General features: G+C 38.0%; 2 long non-coding RNA genes across 2 annotated transcripts; one reads left to right on the top strand and one right to left on the bottom strand.

The window, feature by feature from the left end:
• Nucleotides 1-2,736: 2,736 nt before the first annotated feature.
• Nucleotides 2,737-3,645, bottom strand: LOC147477327 (uncharacterized). The gene is made up of 2 exons (XR_015209205.1): nucleotides 3,507-3,645; nucleotides 2,737-3,288 (listed from the first exon to the last, which is right to left on the bottom strand). It is a non-coding gene; the product is annotated as an uncharacterized LOC147477327 (long non-coding RNA).
• Nucleotides 3,646-13,282: 9,637 nt separating this feature from the next.
• LOC147477326 (uncharacterized) lies at nucleotides 13,283-19,595 on the top strand. Its single transcript, XR_015208657.1, has 3 exons — nucleotides 13,283-13,467; nucleotides 13,764-13,881; nucleotides 19,287-19,595. It is a non-coding gene; the product is annotated as an uncharacterized LOC147477326 (long non-coding RNA).
• Nucleotides 19,596-23,867: the final 4,272 nt, after the last annotated feature.

The following is a 23,867-nucleotide window of genomic DNA, read 5'->3' as shown; positions in this document are numbered from 1 at the left end:
GGTCCAAATGTTCAACACCAAAAACAATGCCCAAGTAGTTACCTTCTTACTAAGGAGTTCACCCAACCTCCAAACTCTGCATATACACTTTATGGTATAACAAGTCAGTTTTTTATTATTATTATTATTATTATATTCAAGAAAAATAGTTGTTTTACTCGTGAAAATCTTGCTCTTGCTTAGGAAGCATCGGCAGAATTAAACATGACCAACATGGAACAATACCGGCATCCAAAAAAGTTGTTCAATGGTGGTATTTTAAAGCACCTTAAAACAGTTGGAATCAGTGGTTTTAAAGGGCGTGAGAACGAAGTAGAAATCGTGAAATTTTTGCTTGGGTCCTCAAGCATCTTGGGGAAAATTATCATCTGCTACAGCATGTATCCAATTCGAGATGCAAACAGTCAAGCCGCGATGAGTGAGAAGTTGTTATCATATACACATGTTTCTCCCCATGTTACAATATTACTCTCATAGATCAGTTTGATGTAGCTTTAAAATATATGCTAAACGATATTTTGGCATTTGCAATACACTAAGCTTATTTTGTCTTCTGAATCTTTGATTAAGAGCTTGAGTCCTCTATCAGAATATATAAATTGCGACGATAACTTCCCTTATGTTCTCAAATCGTGTTTCCAATACACACGAATACATCTATTCTTTCCAGGTGTATAGTTTCAGATCCTTTGATGTTATGTGCACATAATGTGAAACACATTCATACGAGTGTCAATGCACTTGTAGCCATATGATGTTTTATGTGCACGTACTGGATCCTATTTTGGCAAATGGCTACAAGTACATTGACCCTTTTGAATGCTTGGAGGCCAATGGAACTTTTGAATGTGCAAATTCCAATGCTTCCGATTTGAATGTACCCATTCGAATGCTGCCAATGCCATGCGCAGAGTGAGGATACTAGGTTCTGGAAACCTTCAATCACAAGCATATTCAGCGTGTCAACATGCAACTCATGAAGTAATTGGAAAGAAGAATGCCAAGCTTGCATGGGGAACAATAATCTTATGGACGGCTAAGATACACCCTCAGGTAGCAGGAATTGGGTGGAAGATTATGCAAGGTGTGATGCGTACCGATAACAACCTTCAAGCCGGAAACTTTAGGCTAGCGTCAAGTTGTTGCATGTGTTGCAAACACCAGAAACCAGAAGCATCAGTACATAACACAAATGACATAATTCATGTACAAACAGATTTCTTTACGAAGATAAGCAAGTAAATTTCAGGCAAGTGAGCTAACAGAAGAAGATTGCAATCAGATATGCATAGCAAAACTCTAAAGGTCGTACGTACAACTCTCGTCATGATTTGAATATCCTACACAACCCAGACCTGCAAGCAAAACCCACCAATGCAATTAAGATATCGTTCTTGTAGAGGAAATCAAGGGGATGCATGAGGCCATGAGGTAGGTGGAGGGGTGCTCATTTTGGTACTTTGGTTGGTGGTACAGGCATCACCACTAATTATTTCTCTGAATGCAAAGCTATTGTTGAGGGCACCATCACACTGGCAGAGCAAGGGTGGGAAATACTCTGGATAGACTGTAGAGTCAGACTTCCATTGCTGCACTGAAGTCTTTTATAGCGGACCAAGTTTAACTGGAAACTTAAAGCTTCATGGGATCAAGTCAAGAGCAGAGTCAGTTCGTTGCTTGTCACCTGCACCTGGAGAGAGGTAAGTTACTCAGCTGATGATTGTGCTAGCTATGAGTGGAGGTGGAGCTATGCTACCTAATGGATCCAAAAATTGGCGGCCTAGTAAGCAGACTCCTTCAACAAGATTGAAGATCAAAACTTCACCTATTCTAAATTCACAACTTAGATTTGTCTCAGGGATGGCATCAAGTTGCCTCCCCCCCTTTTATTTTTATTTTCTTGTAATCATTCTTTGTATGGTGATACCGTACTAAATACATGGATACAGCAGGTGGGACTGGAGGCGCTGCAAAGCAAATCAGTGTAGTGATGGAGATACTGAAGTACCAGACTACAAAAAGATACAGACCATGACTTACAGAGCGTGAGAAGAATGAAAATCAACTCAGACCAAAACAAGTAAAACCAAGGTCAAGCGCTAGAGAAGATGTCCTACCAATAGCCGAGCAATTCCTTCCCCCAGATGATGTGGATAGCCATACCAAAAGAAAAGACTTTACCTGACTGTTTTCTAAGCCAGTCAGACAGAACTTCGTCTCAGAAAAATCTAATATTTCATATCCTCTGCAGATCCAAATTACTGCATAAGAAGTCAGTTTACAAAAATATGCACCAAGCCATTTCTCCAAAGATTCAACTTGTGTAAGGCAAGTAAACCGACATCCACAAATTTGATTAAAATGGACCAGAGTTCTAACGCATCAGAACGTTTAAGAAGTAGACGAATGACGAATTCAAGAAGCAATCCGCACATGGAAATGAAGAAGGCATTAGTCCGTCTGAGAATAGGACTGCTAGTTGAAAGTCCTAACAAGGAAAGCAGACCTAAAGGAATTCTCGCCTTAAGATAGGCTTCAGAGCGAATGCTTGCACAATTACACTTCTCCGCGACACTCAACCAAAGCATCACTAAAGGATTTCACCCAAAAACAAAACAAAAATCATGTATTGACCTTCCACACAACCAAGATTCACAATATTATACAAAGGAAATCATTCAACACCAAGATTCACAATATTCGTAAACAAACGAAATCATTCAACGAGATGCACAATGAAACTAAATGCAGCAGACTTATTTATCCATCATCAATAATAACATTGGTTCTCAAAACAAACACACACTTAAAGGTCATACAAGATTTTCTCAGAAAGCAATCAACTAGAACTAGAAGTTCAATTCACAACAGTGAATTTAATTTGTATAGGCAATTTGGACGAAGCAATCGAAACAGCTTCTCTAGCAACAGCTTCCGAGACTCCACCCAATTCATAAAGTATTCGACCCGGTTTAATAACAGATACACTATATGCAGGAGTGCCTCTTCCCTGACCCATACGTACTCCAAGAGCTCTTTCTGTAACAATTTTGTCTGGAAATGCACGTACCCATACTTTTCCACCACGACTCACACATCGTGTCATAGCTCTTCGCGCTGCTTCTATTTGTCTAGATGCAATCCAACCTGGCTCAACTGCTCGAAGAGCGTATTTACCGAAACATATTCCATTGTCTTCATAAGATACTCCCTTCATTCTTCCTCTATGTTGTTTACAAAATTTTAGTGCACTCCCCGATAGATTCTTCAAAAACAGTTGCATCCTCTCTACACAAGGAACAGGAATGTTGGGCAATTTGGTAATTTATCAACAATGTTAACTAAACCGAAGAAATGAAACAATACCACCCATAACAATTTAAACATTAAAATAACAATCTCATTTATGCAATTTAGAACAATGAAAATCAATGTGTTAAAGGATAGAGAAAATAAGTACCAAAGAAATTGACAAAACAGGAGAGCGAGAGAGAGATAGTGATTACCAGGTTTGTTCTTCTTGGTTTTGAGCTTGGGCTTAAAGAGAACACCGTATCAAAGATTGGAATGGTACTTTAGGTTTAACTGTTTAAGTCATTAAGTGCATAGCACGGAATGCCGCGAGATACCACGGAAGTTATGGAAAATTGGAATGGAATACTGAGTTTTTGAAATTTGGTCGATGCGATATTTTCTTGGGCCTCTTTCCGAAGTATTGCTAATGCTTTAGCACAACAAAAGGCCGTAAAGCTTAAAATCTTCAAATGTGGTCAATAGGCTATACTCTTTACAAAAGAAGTTATTGAATACTCGTGCTTATTGAATACTCGTGCTTATTGAATACAATGAGGATACGGATACAAGTTCTTAAACATTTTGATTAGCTCCAATACAGATATTAAAAAGGATCGAATTTTGGAGAATCCACTAGTACGTCGTTATCTCCATATTGTGAGGGACTAATATTATCATCCAGAAATATCGTACACGTGTCTAGTATAGATAGAAATACTGCACCGACTTCATGAGACTCACATCATCAGCTCGCACACCTGATCTAAGATGTTCGTCTTACGAGATCGCTCCAAAATAGCTCAACTTGCACACCCTCATATGGAATGTTCCATTTAGTGACATCACCCATTATCCAGATGCAATCATTACCATAGCCATACTTGCACAATCCCTCTCCGTATTATACGAACTACTGCAACCACTCCCCATCATTGCAAGGCTCCTACCAACACCAACCCCACACGCATCCCATATCTCAACCACACATATGTACTGGGCAGTACACATGTTATGTAAATCTTCATGCTCAACAACTATAAATACCCCATGCTTGAACTATGCCAGACCTGATTGAACTCTCCCCCCAGAAGTGAGAGCTTGATACATAGGCAGTTCGCTCAGAACGAACTCGGTCTTTCCAATCTACTAACCCCTTCTCCTCCACCTTAATCACATTTGTAAAGCCCATACTATTTCACACATTTACATTGGCGCCATCTGTTGTCTCGATTTCTTGAGAAACCACTTTACATAAGTAAAATCCTCAAGCCCATGAAGCATGGCAAGCCTTGGAGCTCAAATCCAGAGCTTAGCGAACCAATTAGGCACAATGAACGAGCACATCACCTTGCTCAGGCAGGAAAATATTGCATTGTGAGCAAACACAAAACCCAAATGGTGCCATAGGCGAGGACGACATCAATGAAGTTAATCAGCAGATTAACGAGCTGTCGCAACGAATCGATCAGAGTGTAGTCAAGAAAGACGCCACCCAGATCGTGCAAAAGATGCTGAAGACGTGTCATGCTTCCCCCTTCACTGCTGAGGTACTTAGTAAACCCTCTCCTCCAAATTTCATCCAACCAAGCTTTGCAATGTACGATGGCAGCACATGTCCCGGTCAACACGTGGGTCACTACATTCAGAAACTTGCACTCTATAGTACCCAGGAGTTCGACCATCTCCACTGCCATTTGTTTCCTGCAAGCCTTAAAGATGGCGCTCTCGATTGGTTCTTTTCACTCGAGCCAGACTTGATAAAGAACTTCGAGAATCTCACCGATCTATTCGCTAGCCAATATGTCCACAACAGACATAAAAAAGCTGACCTAGATTCACTTTTCTAGCTCTCACTGGGCAAAGATGAAGACATCCACTCCTTCTTAGGTCGGTTCAAAACCGAACTACTATGCATGGAGAGCGACCTCAAAGAGTCATTCGCCATGCTGGCATTCACTAACGCTTGCCGTGTACGCAACACAGCGCTCTCCAGATCACTCTTGAAAGAACGTCCAGAAACTTTAGCGGAGCTGTATGCTCGAGTAGACAAATATATAAAGTTATAGGAAGGCCTGAAACGTGAAGGGCTAACAGAAGAACAACAAGTGGCAGCGATCTCTGAGAACACCCCACCATCTAAGAAGTGTCCCAGACCGAACAGCCAGAATTTAGGAGATAGAACGCACTGCAGTTGTGAGTTCGCTGTACTTATCCGATCTCCCAGTTACATACTGGAAAAAATCAAGAAAGCCGCATATTACTGACTTGCGGTATGACAGCCCGAAGATCGACCAGGAAAGCCATACTACGCCTTCCATAGAGCAAAGTGTCACAACACCAACGAGTGATGGGGGCTCAAGCACTACCTCCAAGACCTCATCGAATCAGGGCATATCAAGCATTATGCCAATATAGCCAATGGCGACCTGCGCCATAAACTCATGACTCGCAGAGAGCGTAGCAGATCTCCAGCTCGCAACCATGGCCAAGCTCGCTCTCAACCAAGAGGACGTCCCAGCGATTGATCTTGTCATGACCGTGGTCAACACTCATCTGACAGAGACAACGACAGGACGATTAACATGATTACATTCCAGGACGATTCTGTTACGTCCACCAGGGAAAAAAGGAGACGCGTAGGTGCTCTCCAGGAAGTCTACCAGTTCTCCTCGCAGGCAACACTTGCCCCACGCACTTTAAGTCACAGTTTAGGCGACATAACTTTCATTGAGGCTGACCTCAACAAAGTTTGCCTCCCCCATAATGATGCCCTAGTCGTCCACATCAAAATTAGCGATTGGACAGTCAAGCGTGTCCTGGTCGACCCAGGCAACTCATGTGACATCTTGTTCTATTATACCATCAAAGAAATAAACCTGCCCAGGTCGGTCTTCATAGATCCAATCGCCCCTCTCTATGGATTCAATGGGTCTCGAGATGATCCAATTGGTGACATCATACTCCCCATCTCCATTGGATCCAGGGAGGACAAAGTCAACATCAACACGCGTTTCAGCGTCCTGGATGTCCGTTCGTCCCATAATGTCATCCTAGGACGTCGCTGGATCCACCAAATGCAAGTGATACCATCAACACTATCAGGTACTCCGCTTTCCCGGCCCTAGAGGTATGATAGAGCTTCGCAGCAACCAGCTTGAGGCTTACAACTGCAATCAGATCCTCTCAGCGAACAAACCCATTGGGGCTTCCGTCCAAACCAAATGTGAGCTCGCCAACACCAAGATGGCCAAAGACTTCATCGCTGAGGTCAAAACCAAAGTACCAACGGAAAACGCTAAGGGCTTTGTCAAAAAACTCACTCCACAAGTCCAGCCCCCCGAGGTCGCCAAAGCTCCTACTGTCCAGACCCCAGAGGTCGCTCCAACCCTTATTTCCACAACCCCAGAGGTCTCACCATCTCCTGTTACCAAGCTCCCCATACATCAGGTCGCGACAACTTCACCCGAGACCAATTCTGTGGAGGTCGCTTCATCTTTTCCAGCAGTAGTTTAGAATGAGGAAAAGGAGAAAGGGAACTTGGGCACCGAGGACGATACCAAGTTTGTTTATGTAGGGGCTAACCTTGACCCTGCCCTTAAGGCACAACTTGTGAACTTTTTATCTTTGAATAAAGACATTTTTGCTTGGTTGTACATCGATGTACCTGGTATAGATCCTAGTATTGCATGTCATAATTTAAATGTCAACCCCAATGCTAAACCAGTTTGCCAATAACTTAGGAATCTATCTCTGACATTTCAAAAAGCAATTAATGATGAGGTCCACAAACTCAAAAAAGTAAGCTTCATCATAAAAGTAGACTACCCAGAGTAGGACCGCTAACATAGTAGCAGTCCCAAAGAAGAACGACACAGTTCGCCTCTGCGTAGACTTCACCAATCTCAACCAAGAAACACCTAAAGATAGTTTCCCCCTACCAAAAATCGACCGACTTGTGGACCAAACCTGCGGCCACGAGCTCCTGTCATTTATGGATGCATGCAGTGGATACAACCAGATCCCACTAGCAGAAGAAGACCAAGAGAAAACTTCATTCATCACAGAGCAAGGGATCTACTGCTATAACGTCCTCCCATTCGGCCTCAAGAACGTGGGAGCGACCTACCAGTGGCTCGTTACTGACATATTCCAGGACATGTTAGGTGACACCATGGAAGTTTACATAGACGATATGGTGGTCAAAAGCAAGAAGGCGGTTGACCACTTAGGTCACCTCGAGCAGGCGTTCTCTAGATTACGCCGAACTCAAATGAAACTCAACCCTGAGAAATGCCTCTTTAGAGCGTCCTCTAGGAAATTCCTGGGTTATCAAGTCTCACAGCGAGGAATCGAAGCTAATCCAAACCAGATCCGAGCGTTCTTGGATATGCCCGATCCAACGACAAAGAAGCAAATACATAAGCTGTCAGGAATAGTGGCAGCTTTAAACCGCTTCATATCGAAAGCGTCAGATAAATGCCGACCATTCCTACAGATTCTTAAAAAGGGCGAACAGTTCTCATGGAGTGAGCATTGCTAGCAAACGTTCTCTACTCTCAAAGAATACCTAACAACACCACCCGTCCTGGCCAAACTAACAGATGGTGAAATGTTGGGGCTCTACCTCGCAGTATCTGACTTCGCCATCAATTCGATTCTCTTCAAAGAGGACAACAGCTCAGAAAAGTCGATCTACTTCACAAGCAAGACGTTGACACCAACTGAAAAGAAACTACTCCTACATTAAAAAAGCAATACTTGCATTGTTGTACTCTGCAAGGAAGTTCAGGCCTTACTTTCAAGCACATCCACTCAAAGTACTCACCGACCTCCCGCTGAAGAAGATCCTTCTCAAAGACAACAAGACAACTCGAATGGCTATATGGGCAAAAGAACTTGGTGAACATCACATCGAGTTCATCCCGCGCACTTCTCAGAAGGACAGGTGTTGCCAACTTTCTCGCCGACTTTCCTGTCGATGACCTGAACTGGGAACCAGAAATAGATATCCCACTCACTACACAGTAAGACAAGTCAACCTGGTCACTCTTTGTGGATGGTTCTAGCAATCTCGGAGGAAGTGAGATCGGAGTCGTCCTAGTGTCCCCAGATGGCACTTTGGTTGAGAAATCAGTTTGCATTGGCTTCGCGACCTCTAACAATGAGGCGGAATACGAGACTCTAATCATGGGACTCAGAATGGCGTTACAACTCGGTGTCCAGGAACTTAAAGTCTTTAGTGACTCGCAACTGGTTGTTCGCCAGATTGCTAAAGAGTACACTACCCATGAAGGTAACCTTTCTAAATATCTTCATGTTGTTTATCAGTTATTTCCTTCTTTCAAGAAAGCTACCATACACCATTTCTTGCGTGATGAGAATCGCCACGCGGACAGTTTAGCTTATCTTGCTACTCAAACACCAAACTGTGTGATAGGGTTATATATTAAAAGCATTACTTTTGTATTAACTCTAATTCTTTATATTTTGAATGAGAATTATATGGGCAAATATTATGCATATTATATATATTATTAGTTACTAGTAAACGGCACGTGCGTTGCACGTGTTAGGAAAGAAAATTGGGGTGGAAAAATCAAAGAAAAGAATTATGTATAATGTAAAATATTACATATTACATTTGTCTGAATGGATTATGTAAAATGGTTTATATTCAAAGAACTTCAATAAGAAAAAAAAAACACTTGAATACGCTAGTTTTATTCTTTGTTTGATTCAATTTTTGCTGCTCTGCGATGCTGCGAATAAATATATTTGAAGAGGTATTTAACCGCCTGTAATTTAGTTAGTATGTAATTAGTATTGTATATGGCACAAACTAATTTACCTAAAAAATAAGTATTATGTTGATGAAGTTTACCTTTGTGCTGCTAGTTGTGTAATTCTTTTGTTAAGCATTTATAATTGATGGAGGAACATTGTTGGATTCATATGAGTGTACTACCTGTAAGATATAAGAATATTACATCATGTTGTGCAACATAATTGCTATTCTAAACTGAAGAATAAAATATCTAAAAAAAATGCAAGAAGAGTAACCTTTTTCTTTTTATTGTCTTCAAAATGATCTAGCGAATCCATTTTTTTTTTTTTTTTTTTTTTTTTTCGTTAAATATTTTGATCGGTTTAAATAGGTAGGTAGCTTGGATAGAGAAAGAAATTGTTGCTAGCTAAAAAAAGCATTTTTTGTTTTATTTAGAAACGTTCATATTTAAGTTGGATATAATATGTGGACTGAATTGAATGTGTAAATAATAGCTTTCAGTAAGTTGGCTATGTGGCAAGATTACAATTTAAAAGTTTTTAATATAATGTGGATCCATTTCATGTGTATGGAGATTGAATTATTCAAATTATGGAGGGTTGAATTTTTTCAATCCATTTGTATGGAGGCGACAAAAGGAAGAAATTATGGATGTTAGCTACATCGCTAAATTACATCTGTTTCATCCTGCTGTTAGTCGCACATTAATTTGATCAATTCTTACATTGTTTATTGGTCCCTATTCTAAAAATGTTATTAGCACTAAGCTACACATGCAAAACTTTGCCAGGTTTTGGGCTTCCACTTGATTAACATAATGAAATGAAATATTGGTTCTTTGGTCCCAATTTATGAACCTTTTTCTTTGGCACCAAGCTGCACATGTCATTCATCAATCCTTTGCTTCATGATGGATTGGGTTGGCCCATTTTTATATATTGTTCTGGGCCCGAGCATGGTAAATAACTAATTATTGAAATATTGCCCAACAATGGCGGAATCATGGATTGCTATGGATGCTGAACTTTAGTCTGAAGACTTTGCAATTGGGTGATTAGGTTCTGTGCTGGAGTTTCGTTTGAACTGTGAAACATGGAATGGAAAGTTTATTAAAAATCATTATAAACAATAATTAGAAAGGCAAACAACATGCCGTATAAGCTTAGTGATAGAGTGCCAGTTCCTGCAAAATGTGCTTATTTTGAGATTTAATAACACATCTGTTTATTTTTGGTGTTTTGGAGAAAAGTTTTGTGTCTTTTGGGTTTTAGTAGATTGGATTTGGAGTACTTTGGGATTTTGTAGTTCTGTGTGAAAGGTTTTTGTGAATGGTTTTACTGAGTAGTTTATGTTATTCTCATAGGAATATGTGGGCATATTTAACTGGTTTGTGTTGCATTTTGTAATTGCCTATATGAGTGAAACATTTATCATATCAAAACAATTTCTCATTTAGAATGTTTAAGATGGCATTATTTCTGGGTAAATTCACCTTGAGTTGATGGTCAACTAGGAAGTTCTATGGTATTGCAACTTATTTAGGTAGGACACTTACCTTACCTTATACGTAACTGAGAATTTTTGACATCAGGGAAAGATGCTCAGCTTACTTGTTAGGCTGTTTTATAGAACAACTATTTATGTAAATCTTATCACATCACTATTACATGGCAGAGCAAATCTAGTAGCCATTAGTAACATCACTGTTGCATTACAAATTAAATTCTAACAACAAAATATCTAATAACCATAAGTAATAAAACAATAATAAGCTGAGGACAATATTAATAACGACATGCTCCAATCCATCTCCATCATTCAGTCCTATAATTGTTAACATGCTCCAATCTTAAACCAATACAACAACAGCAGAATAAGTCGACTACACTACTAAACCACCTGTAACCTACACCACTACAGCATGACACACCAGTCCACACACAGATATGAACCAGCACACTCACCACACTCCCACTACCAGGCATTAGGCAACAGCAGCTGAAGCACTTGGAGTAAGTAGTAACAACAATAGTAGCAGGTAGAAAACAACACCTAGCATGCAGCAACAACAACACCCAACACACAGCAGCAGCAGCAGGCAGAATGCAGCACCAAGTACACAGCAGCAATAACACCCAACACTCAACACAACACCACACACACATCACAACACAACACCATGTCACACACACAACACTCTACCACGTGACCTGCCAGCATACACATACATACAAAACACCACACACACATACACACTACCACCTCCACCACACCACACCACAACATACACTACCACATCCACAACACCACACCACAACACACACATTTACTCCTATAACGACATATCCTTTCATCAAACTTTTATTTAAACTAAAAATCACAATAGATGGAAGTTTAGAATTCTACTGACCATAATTAAAGTGTATTACCTGGTAAATTGTGCGGATTCTGTTAGATGCAATAGTCGTGTCTGAAGTTTCCACGGTTTCCTTAAAGTTGTATGAATAAATTTCCTATGCCAACATAATATGCACATTTTTCCCCCCGTGTTAGTTATAAAGGATAAAGAGTTGATAAAAACAAATAGTTAAAAATCAACGTGGTTGTATATTTACCACACATTCGGACTTTCTACGCATCCGTTTAGGATTTGTTTCCTTAGTTGAGGTTCTAGGCGGTTCAGCAGAATTTTCAAATGGTAATATCTGTATCAAGAAGGATTGAATTTCTAATGAGATGACCTGCCCAGGACATGATTCTTAACAAAATAATATTCAATTTTCTAATTGAAACACCCCCCGTTACAAATAATAAAAGATGGCAACAGATAACATAACGTAAAAACGTGTAATAGCATATTAGTGTGTACATTTTCTCTCTAATATATATATAACAGTTATCTCAAGTAAGCAAATAAATAAAAACCTTTTTTTTCGATTAGTTTAGAATCACTCACTTTTGGATGCTCGGATCTAGGATCTGGGTAGATAGTATTAAGAGTATGAATTTCTACTTTGGCCTGCATCTATAATAAAAAAAAGAAATTATGCATTGAATAAAAAATAATAATGTCTTGTCTATCTATATTAAACTTTTATTAAATATACTTTTTCTTTTTACCTGATCAATGTGAGTAAGCATCATGTCTCCTTCTAGCTTGTAATCCACAGGAAAAACTTTAGTTGTTATGAAGCTATTGGTTCCTTGATTCTTGATGTTGTATTCACTAATTTTTATTTCAAAAATTAATGAAGAGAACCATGATGTTATGAAGCTCATTCAGTATATTCTTAACCATTTGAGAACCATGCTTGGTTTAAGAAAAGATTATGCACTTGAATTAGATATATGTAAAGGCAAATAAATTAGTGTTGAAATGTTTAATAGTAGATTTACCGATCTAAGCATAGCCTCCAATTCAGATGCTGGATGTTTAACCAGTGTTTCTGCTTCTTTTCCAAATATTGTCACAATAGAACGATTTGTGTGATCTTGAATGCGAGCTCGAATTTGATATCTAGCATTCAATGCCAATATAAATAATTGAAAGGGAAGTGATCGATCGGCTACAACAGGGACCATGAAGAGAAATTAGGGTTGGGCCTCCTGACGGGCTTGGGCTTCCCATGTTCGCCCAAAACACACGGCCCAAGTCTGTCAACAAATGGCTTATTCCACTAAAGACCATTGTTGCAGTACCGCCCTAATCCCAAATTACGTGTTACATTTATGGGCTCCATATTATATGCTTGTTGATCTCCCCGTGTTTAAGATATCGAATGCCCGTTGATTAAGTCAAGTTACTGACAACTACATTAATCAACTTCTTATGTTCTTGAGTAGTACCACTCAACCTCATTGTCATGTCGGATTAAATCCACCTGCAGGGTTTACTACTAAAAAAAAGGGTTTTTATCTCGGTTTTAAAATTATCTTTATCTCAGTTCGGGCTATGAGCGAGATAATATGTCCCATAAATGAGTTATTGGCTATGAGTAGAAATATGTTATCTCGATTCTTACCTGACCGAGATAAATCGAAATATATTATCTCGCATGGCGTGACACTGATATAATAAGAAATTTAAGTTATCTCGTACTCAATAGAAATAATTGATATTATACAAAATATCTCAGCACTTCATTGATATAATTGACCTTATACCAAATATCTCGGAATAGATTTGCAAAATAGAAAATAGAAATCACCAGAAAAGGAGGACACGATTAGATAATAGAAATCTTGCCTCTCACACTCTCTCACACACAGAGAACAAAATAATTTAACAGACAGTTCCCTAGCTTCTCCCCCACCACCACTTAACTTTTCTCCTTCCCCTTTTTTTCCTTCTCTCTTTCTCTTTCTCACATCTCAACAAGGTAATTAAGGTAAGTACCGACTTTTTTAATTGCAAGCACATTTTTTTTTCTAGGGTTTTATTTTAAAATTGGAAGAACATATTTTTTTCAATTTTTTTGCTCGATTTTTGGCTTTTAATCAAACATTAGACGAAGAGGTTAGAAGGTGTTGGGTTTTGCTCAGTATTAGAAGTAGCTTGTACCCTTTGATTCTATTTCCCTCTTTATGTTTACTCGTGGATTCTGTCATTCTATTTCACGGTTCAATTCTCCGTCATTACCTCAATCACCTTAAAATACCGCATTCAGTTTTCTTCATCTTTCAGCAGCGAAAATGGCACCAAAGAAGGAGAAGGCACCACCCCGTCATCAAAACTAGCAAAGTTTGGTAGTGGAAAGTAGAAGAAGAAGAAGAAATGGAGTAAGGGAAAGCAAAAGGAGAAGGTGAACAATATGGTTTTTTTTTAGCAAGCTAGTTATATATGATAAGCTTCTTTTTGATCGTTTGAGGGTGAATGGATCATTGGCACGGAGGTTGGTGCATTTTACTTTATTAGGTAACATTACTTTTTTCATACAATTTGTTTGAATATTTGTTTGTAATTCTTGATCATTTTTGTCGAGTATAACTGTAGTAACTTTTAAGAGCACAGCCTTACAAGTTCATAGTCGTCGTATCCGAGTCGATAAGTTGCCATGAAGCTTTTTGCACCCTGATATCGTCCTTCAGCGGTGAAATCTTTCCTCAAAAAAGCAGAAGATGGGCCTCCTCGTGGCGTCCTTGCTATTTTGTTCTCCAACATTTTTTGTACTAAATTTCCAACTATCTCTAAGTGCAGATGATACTCTCCTATCTAACCCCCCCTCCCCCCCCCCCCACCCCACCCAATGCAGATGATACTTTCCTTCTTTGTCAGTTTGATTCAATTTAAGCTAGAAACTCCAACAAGTTTTTTCCAAAATGATATCTCCTGATGGGTCATTGTATAAATTATTCTCATACCGTATTTCCTTTTTAATTTCCCATGATGACCTTTATGTTGCATTCTTTGAATCTGTGATGGCCGCGGGCATTTAATCTAGTGGTATGATTCTCGCTTAAGGTGCGAGAGGTCCCGATAGGTTCCTCAGGATCTTTAAACTTTAAAGATCCTGAGGACATAGCTAATCAAACTATCATCCTTTCTTTACCTTCTCATTCGCCAATTGGTCCTCTTTGATATTGTCCCTTTAAATCTTCAATGGGTCTATACAATCTTGTCGTTTGGTAGATAACGTTTGTCTCTCTTCCACTCAATTTTTCATCTGAGTATATATAGGCAATATGTCAAGAAAGGTCAAAGGGTTAAATGTTGTGTTATAATAGTCATCATCCGGAGATAACTCAAATGATAATTATGCTTGATAGGCTGGAGGAGAAGTACTCCGCAAGGTTCTCCTCCCACCCATTCCCCTCACATTATGCACTGCAAAACACCAGACCCCCCACTCTCTCTCTCTCTCTCTCTATATATATATTTCTCTTTTTTATCTTTTTTACATTTTGATTTACTCTTTTGAATTAAAACACTATTTGAAATCTTCGATAGATTTTTTGTTGATGATTGAATGTAAATCATTTCTCAAAGCATTTTTAAAAAAAAAAAAAAAAGCTCTATTCACTCATCAACTAGTAACAAATAAGTCAGAGACCATCCCTCACTGGAGGGACTCTATCGTTTGGTAGTAAGGGAATTAAAAATGAGCTTACAGTAGCTGTGTCGGCCATGTTTACTCATGATTACATTGATAGTTCTGTTACTTCTGTATAAATGATATTTTGGAGTCTTATGTTCTTGAAATCTCACAAGCCTGAGATTATACATCTTACTTTTGACATAAAGTTTATTGTAACATTTCTCTGATAAAGCAACTCGTTGATCCCTTACATAGTTGTTTTACACTACTTTTACTTAAACCTTACACACTTACTACTTTCTAAAGTATTTTTGGGATCAATGATGATTATAAAGTGTGCTGGTCTATGTTGAGCTAAAACATTACCTCTATTCGTCATGAAAAATGTATAGAGTTTTTTTTTTTTTTTTTTTTTGAGAAGTGAATTTTATTGAAATATAATAAAAGTAGAGACAGTACAAAGGGAGTGAGAGAGAGCCTCACCAATAACAACACATCATTACAAAAAACAGGGCAAAACTAATTAGTCGCCAGTTATAAGAAGTTCCCAATGGAGAACCAAGCCAATACCGAAGGAAAGATTTCACCTCCAAGACAGCTTGAGCAGGTGGAGTTTCCTTATGACAAAAAATCCGACCGTCCCTTAATTGCCACAACACTCAAATAGTTGCATACAGGGGGTGCTCCACAGTTTAACACTGAATCTGTTTCCATTCTTTTTCGGCCACCATGCAAGCCATTGTTTGATGGAGTCAACAAGTGCTAGTCTTAGGAAAGAGAGTCTCACAGGTCGCATTAAATTGGACCACGCTTCCAGAGCGAAGGAGCATTGAAGAGTTAAATGGGCTAAGGGCTCCTCAAGATAACCACACATATAGCAAGTAGGTGAAATGTGCATCCCTCTGTGAATAAGAACGTCTGCAGTGAGAGTGCCCCCAAGCAACGCTGACAACATTCTTACATTGAGTGGAATTGGAGCTTTCCATACAAACATCATGGGAAACTCTTCTCTGTTGTGCACCACCAGATACCTATAAGAATTTTAACTGAAAATATGCCATCCTTAGTCAATTTCCATCGCCACGTATCTCTTTGATCCGTAGTTTATACGTAAGGAGGCGGCCGGATGATTGGCATACTGTTGTATTTCCCAATCAATTACATCCCCTCCGAATTTGCAAGTTCTAAGACACCCCATTCTTATCAGTACTAGCTAGGTCGCAGACCCGAGCATATCTCATTGTTGTAGCTTGGAATACAAGAGGGAATTGGTCACAGAGAGGCTTGTCCCCTAACCATGCTGATATTTGATATCTTATAGAGTTATAGTTGATATTTCATTCTGATTAAACAAGAGGTATAGTATAGTAAATGTCTAAATGATACTGCTCTGCGTAATTTCTGAAAGTCCCCATTGAGTACTTGCAAATAATTGTCTGCAGTGGTCCCAGCTTGGGTTATGTGCATATGCATTAGAAACAACTCTTTGTTGGTGGTCGGACAAAACTGAAGCTTCTGGTGTTTATGCATTTGCCATACTTTGTAACTGTATTAGCATATTATGTAACTGCACTTGCCATAGTGAGTCATTTGTGATTTTGTTCATCACTATAGGTGGATTGGCTGTTTTATATAAAAGTATCTTCAGCTTTGCTAATCTAGGAATTCTGATGAAGTGATTTAGTCTTTAGAGTTGCCCATATCTGAAGTGATTGGCTGTTTCAAGCTTGTCCTTGGAATGTGTTGGCAAACAAACTGTATTGGAAACGTTTAGCACGTTTCTGGGGGTCATATTGTAGGATAAACTGTATCTCATCGATTATTCTACAGCTGTAGGGGATTTAATGTTGGCTAGTTCTAGCCTTTTAGGTGATAGCACAAGGTTTTGTGGAAAATGTGGTCTTCGCTTCCGGTGGAGGTGTGTCATTAGCTCTACTTGCTCTATGAAGTAAGAGTCAGGTTAAGGGAGTTGTTAGAGAAGACATTGAGTAAAGGATGGGGGAAGTTTAACATTGAAGCTTTTCAAATATATATGAGCGAGAACCAGAATGGGTTATGAGGCCAGCGCTTGCCTTTTTTTTTGGCTATAGCAATGTGTCCTGTTTGTATGTGAATAATTGCTTTGTTATTCCCAAACACTATTTTTCGTCCCCACCTCCATCTATTAGACAATAGACATTACCAGAAAAGTTTAGGAGTATTGCTGGTTGTATGGATTTTAAATAGAAGACTAGTTGAGGCTAAAGGTTGTTCAAAGAGCTTTCTACTATAAGAAAACCTTTTAGAATATTACTTAGTTGATGTGGATGACGTACCTCCATGTAGGAAGCTCTTCGTTCAGGGACAGGCCAAATGCATGTGTAGGTCTTCGATGTCTTTATATATTTGAGTCACGATTTTCAATGCTTGATGTTGCATTAAGTTCAGATTTTAAGGTTTCTCCTAGTATGGTAGCTGTTTCTTTGGGCTTGATACAATCTTTTACTTTCATCACCATTTTCATAGAATCATAGCTTATGGAGAATTATATTTTGTTGGATACTAATATATCTGGTTTAGTTCACTTTGTGATCCAACCTTTTCAATTAGACATTGGGTTTAAACACATTTTGAATAAGTGTCTGGAAACAATAATAGGACCTGTTAGAAATACCCTTCGTCTACTCTGTAGTCTCAGTTTATCACTAGAAGAAAACCACATTGATTATGGAGAATAAGTCTGTTGAATCAGTGTGGTTTTCTTCTTGGGTGGCCATGTTCCCGGTTTATGGCAAGGCTGTTCTTGTCTTAACCCCTGAAATAGTTAGTGAAAAATTGGAAGTACATGGGCCCTGACTATTGTTATGCTTGTTGCTTGAAAATCGTGATATTTCGCGAAACTTTGCAATGTCTCAAATGTGGGTCTTGTTCACGGGTCCACCCTTCAACTCTCAAATTACTCAATTATCAAACACTTGTTAATCGGAAAGTATCTTCGTTGCTACATTTTAATTATGTATAGTTTTCTTCATTTTCTTTATAATATTAAATTTCATGATATCCTTAATGTTGGAATCTTTTAGACCACTAAATCAAAAACTACCAACAGTGTTTAGCACTATTTTTCATTGATGTGGGGCAACAGTACTGCACCATGACATCCATGTTATTCAGAATTCAGCGCCGCCCCTTTCTTATTGACAGTTCGACTTGTGGCTTTTAGTCTTTTGTATGCATGGGAAACCCGACTATGCACAGCTGTTTAAGAAGGGGCATCACTAGAATAAGTGATTCATGTCATCTTACATTTGTATGGCCAACCTTCGCCACCACATCTGGCGGGTGTATTTCCTATCTTCTTGATCATATTTTTGTGGAGCAACTTCGAGCATTGAGGGTGAATGGATCATTGCACGGAGGGCAATCAAAGATTTGATGGCTAGAGGTTCCATCGGGGATGGTATCATCTCATGATAGCCGCCAGATATACACGAGCCACCAACACCTAAACTAGTTCTTTTGTCTTTCTTTTGTTCTAGTATTATTGGGATTTTGTCTTTATCATGAGATGTTCTGGATAATGCATTTTGCTTTATGTTTTCATGATACTTGTACTAGAATATGTCTCCGTCTTTGATTTACTTGTGGCTTTTAGTCTTTTGTATGCATGGGAAACCCGACTATGCACAGCTGTTTAAGAAGGGGCATCACTAGAATAAGTGATTCATGTCATCTTCTGTTGTATGGCCAACCTAACTGCCACCACATCTGCTGGGCAGGTGTATTCCTATCTTCTTGATCATATTTTTGTGGAGCAACTTCTGAGCATTGAGGGTGAATGGATCATTGGCACGGAGGGCAATCAAAGATTTGATGGCTAGAGGTTCCATCAGGATGGTATCATCTCATGATAGCCAGCAGATATACACCAGAGCCACCAACACCTAAGGGATTTATCTAGGCTTGTTGGGTTTTAGATGTTGGGCAGTTCTTTTGTCTTTCTTTTGTTCTAGTATTATTGGGATTTTGTCTTTATCATGAGATGTTCTGGATAATGCATTTTGCTTTATGTTTTCATGATACTTGTACTAGAATATGTCTCCGTCTTTGATTTTGATAAAAAAAAATGTGTAGCTTAATTCTATTCATATTAACATTAAGTATTTTTGTTTTGTTTTTTTTTTCTTTTCTAGTTCGGGAAGTGGTTTTGCAGTTGAAGCCTTTACTATTAGAAGACAAATTTTTAGTGTTTGTTGCTGCTGGAATACAGGTTTGCATATGAATTTATGCCAAGAGGACCAATATCAACTTCTCACAGTTTGTTGTTATAGACTCTATTTGTGCACAATGTGATCTTTAAGTGCACTGATGGCGCGCATGAATATTGTGGGATGCTTAAAGTCTAAAGGAAATAGCTTAGGTTTAGGGCATTTTACATCAAGTGGCGCCATAGTAGTTTTGATCTCTTGGTATCATAGATTATGTTCAATTTTCTTGTTGTCCTCTAATAGTTTGTGAGTTTCATTTTTTAGATATTTTTGTTTTATGTTACTCTACTTCAATCTCACTTACTGCGTCAATCTCACTTTCAAACTCCTTAAGGTTGAAATACTAATGAGCAGTATTGATCTATCTGTTACACATGGCCTTTGGCTATATGGGCAATGCAAATGGCCGGGCCTTTGTCGCACAAAGCTTTTCAATGATGCTATTCGTGAAGGAAGTTCCAGCACAGCTACACTTCACAGTCCCGAGGAATGTAAGTCTTACCTGATTTGAGTTATTGCTCAGACACACTATAATTTTGTCCAGAGGTTCACCAGACACACTATAATTTTAATCTTATCTTGGTTAAGGGGCGGAGAGCAGCGAGGCCTTGGAGAACGATTATATGACCGGATTAATTTGCACTCTAATTTCTTCTCTCCGACTTTAGCTATATATAATATCATGTGATGCATATCTTTGTTTTATCGTTGGGAGTAGATTATCAGTTGGTGATTTTTTTTTTTTTTTTTTTTTTTTTTTTTTTTTTTTGGAGAAAAGCGGTGAAGTTTAATTTGATTGTCAAGTATAAAGACAAGTTTTGATAGAATATGTTAGCTGCAATGAACCCGTGATGGAGGGATGGTGCTTGGGTTATTCAAAGCTTATCATATTGCGTCATGTTCGTTAGTTAGATCTGAGCATGTATAGATTAATTTGCAGAAGTAGCTGAATGACAACTTTTATAATGAAGAACTAACAAGATTCATGAACTGAAAATAAAAGGACTAAAAGAGTATCTTTTTCCTATTTGACGTGGTAGTTTTCTAAAAGGTTTGGTGATCTATTAGGCAACTCAAACAATTCTAATATTTATTTCCTTTCTGTTTTTGTTTTGTGATTCTTTGAAGAGTGTGTGTTTCCTGTATGATATAGCGTGCTTATAATTGGTGTTAGCTATAAAGTGTATAGCGTAGTTTTTATTTGTTGTATATGTGTGTTGCGTTCTCATGTATCCTTGAAATGTTATTTGCCTCGACCTAACGCTATTTTTTCCAATTCATTGGTACTCCAATAAGAAGATAAATGTTTCTACAATTCACAACAAGACTTCTAATATTGTTGATATCAGGCGTGTGATTTACCAAATGAAATATAAAAGACGGGAGCGGTAGATTACTATACCATGCAAACATGTCTACCACACAGATTGTGGAACAAAATGGCTTAGTCTCAACAAGGTCAGCTGATCAGAGCCCTCCTGTTAGCTGAATATTTCATACTAAATTACCATTTGCCTTTTACGCATGAAGCCGGAGTATCTGAGCTGCAATAAGTTTATATACCCTACTTGTCTTTTGGTAAATATATTGGAAATATCTGTTCATACTTCATTTTTCCCCATATGTATTTTGAACTATGTTGTTCATCACTGATTTTGTATGTCTGCCTCACAATAAGTGATTTACTAGCATTTAGATGGTTTTCCTAGTTCCACCTTTTCCCAATATAATCCATGAAATACTTATCCTAGTTGACATGTTTAATTAAACTGGGATTTTTCGGGTTTTTGTCTAGGAATGGGCAGCAAGCAGCGTACTGTTCTGCACCATTTCGAGCTCCTGAGCGGTGGGATTGCCCAAGCCAGGTGGACGTAGATGAGAGAACAAATACTTAGTCACTGGGATGCACTCTATATGCAACAAAGTAAGAACTGTTTCTCTTGTTAATTAGTTTTTTCTGGCCATTGTAATTGGAACTTGTACGCTTTTAATTAACATTTTGATCCTTGCACACTTGAGTTCTTCTATTACTTTGACCTATAGGAGATTAACACGTTGGCCCTGCAAAATGAGATCCATGTGCTAAAACATAGAACTTAAGTTTGGAACTAACACCAACAACAACAATAATAACACGGACACCAATGACAATGATTAAACGCTACTAGTTTGATGCACCTTGATATATTACTAGTTTGATAAATTAAAAGATTGTTTGTCGAAAAGGGTACACTGTATGCCATATGGAAATTGTTTGTTGAAAAGTATTTCATGATTTGTGAAGATGGAAATGTGTGCAAACAAGTTAGGGTGAAGTCTGTATACCATAACCATGATATTTCCTTTTACGTATCACTTGTGGAATGTGTAGTTTGAAGAAGTTCACTCATTCCGAGCTAACGGGTATGGCTTGACTCACATTTGGTTGATTCTGATTTGTTGTCCACTTGCTAATTCAGCGAGTGTCAAATGGGTGCACCTTATTTTAGTATTTGTTTATTTGTGCTTTTTCATGCATTTCCATTTTTTGTAGTGTCTTGCCCTTGCCTAAAACATAGAGTTATGTTGATAGTGATGCAACATATAATTAATGAATGGTATATGTGTTTTTATATTGGATGTAGACATTTTGTCGAAGACTCAAGAACTCTACACTATTGTTTTTGCTACTTGGTATTTGGATTCGTTTACTAATTATATCTCACTGTATAATACCGTCATGAAGTTGGTGTATCTGGGAAGCTTGTTGTCCATTGTTTGATACATGAGACGTCATAAGCTTGACTCTATCAAGCTACTCCTGGTTAAAACAAATCATAGCTATTTGAGCAGTAGAGGTTGTTCAGTTTGTGGAAAGCTATGCCGAAATGAGGCATGAAAGAAGCCAACGAAAAAGTGCTTTGCAACACCCTATATGGCTTTGACTTTATTGGTCTGCAACATGCGCCTCAGCAATCTGAAAATGGTCCCTCTTTTAACTCAGATAATGCACATTCAATCCTTGATGTGGATATTAAAATGAGCAGAAAAGCGAGTCAGAGGTCAAGTTTTAGCGGATATGGGAGTCAAAGGTCAACAATGAGATTGAAGATCTAGATGTATAAATTCCTTTAGTGGCAGGCACTCTTTATTTGCCTTTGGACTACCTGGTGACATAGGTAATCAAGAGACAAAGACATCATATTAGTTTTCGAAGATTAGTTGATACAATACTTGAGTTCTTACCAATGATTGATCAGTAGTACACTTTGGAAGTTATGTTCATGTTCAACATTGTTTATTGAATAAAATCATATTCTTCAAAGAAATTTACTTATGTTGGGTTGTTTTTGTTGATTGGTGTTGATGTTTATGAATATGAAAGGGAATGTGGTTTTTATTTGCAGGTTGTCATAATTAATTATTAATTGAACAATACCAGTGCAATTTTAAAAAAATGACAAAATATATTGGCTAAATAAAAAGGTGAGATAAAAGGTTGTACATATGATCACGCTTTCCATAAGAATTTATCACGGTTTACTTTTATATTATCTCGGTTTCAATTAAAAACGATCTCAGTTTTCTTCTATACTTATTGGGTTCAATCACAATTTATCTCGGTTTTATTCTATATTATATCGGTTTTATTTAGAAAACTGAGATAATATATTTAGATAAGATGTCAGACTTCTGAGATAATTTAGTAGCTTATTATCTCGGTTTTATAGAACTCTATTACCTCAGTGGATTTTACCTCGGTTGTTTTTTCCTAGAAAACCGAGGTAAAAACTCTAACATCTCACCTTTTAGCTGAGTTTATAAACCTTTTTTTTAGTAGTATGAAGAAGTTATAATAAAATATAATAGTTTTACCTTGTAAATGGAGATGGTATAAACTCATTACAGCTATTACACCAATAGTGATCATCTTTTTCCAAAACTTTTTTCTTTCGACAACCAGCTTTAGGGCAGGATAAATAATATGGCTCGTAGTCATGTATGACTTCGCAAATTGAAGCTTTGCATGTCAGAACATGTTCCTGAAAAAGAATGATTCTATATAGTGAGAAGTTTTAAAAAAAAAAAAAAAAAAAAAAAAATTATATAAAAGTCTAATGTTAACTCACAATGGTGTCTCTGTCCAATGAATTAAGAATTTCAGAAAGAGTTTTACTATTTTTGAGTTGTTGAGTACTCGATATACGATCACTAGATGTTGACCCTTCAAGCAGTTCAATTGTTTTGTTCTTGGGACTGAAAAAATGAAAGTTAAATTTTGAGTAATGTAAAGTATATGTACGTTTGAGAACTTTACCTGTTCATTAGATGTTGAAGTTCAAGAATTGCCAAGTTGTAATAAATTTTTGTTGCCCTTGTTGAATTTAGATAGTAAACTCCTGAAATATTTAAAGCAGCAGTTAGTTCCAAGGAGAAGGAATAATATAGTAAAATATAAAGCGTATAATTATACTTGTATTAATGAAGTTACCAATATAGATGTCAACAGTCAACGATGTTACAATG

This window comes from Coptis chinensis, chromosome 9 (genome assembly GCF_015680905.1).
Source record: "Coptis chinensis isolate HL-2020 chromosome 9, ASM1568090v1, whole genome shotgun sequence".
In the NCBI taxonomy this organism is placed as follows: Eukaryota; Viridiplantae; Streptophyta; class Magnoliopsida; order Ranunculales; family Ranunculaceae; genus Coptis; species Coptis chinensis.
This window is presented reverse-complemented; position numbering and strand designations above follow the sequence as displayed.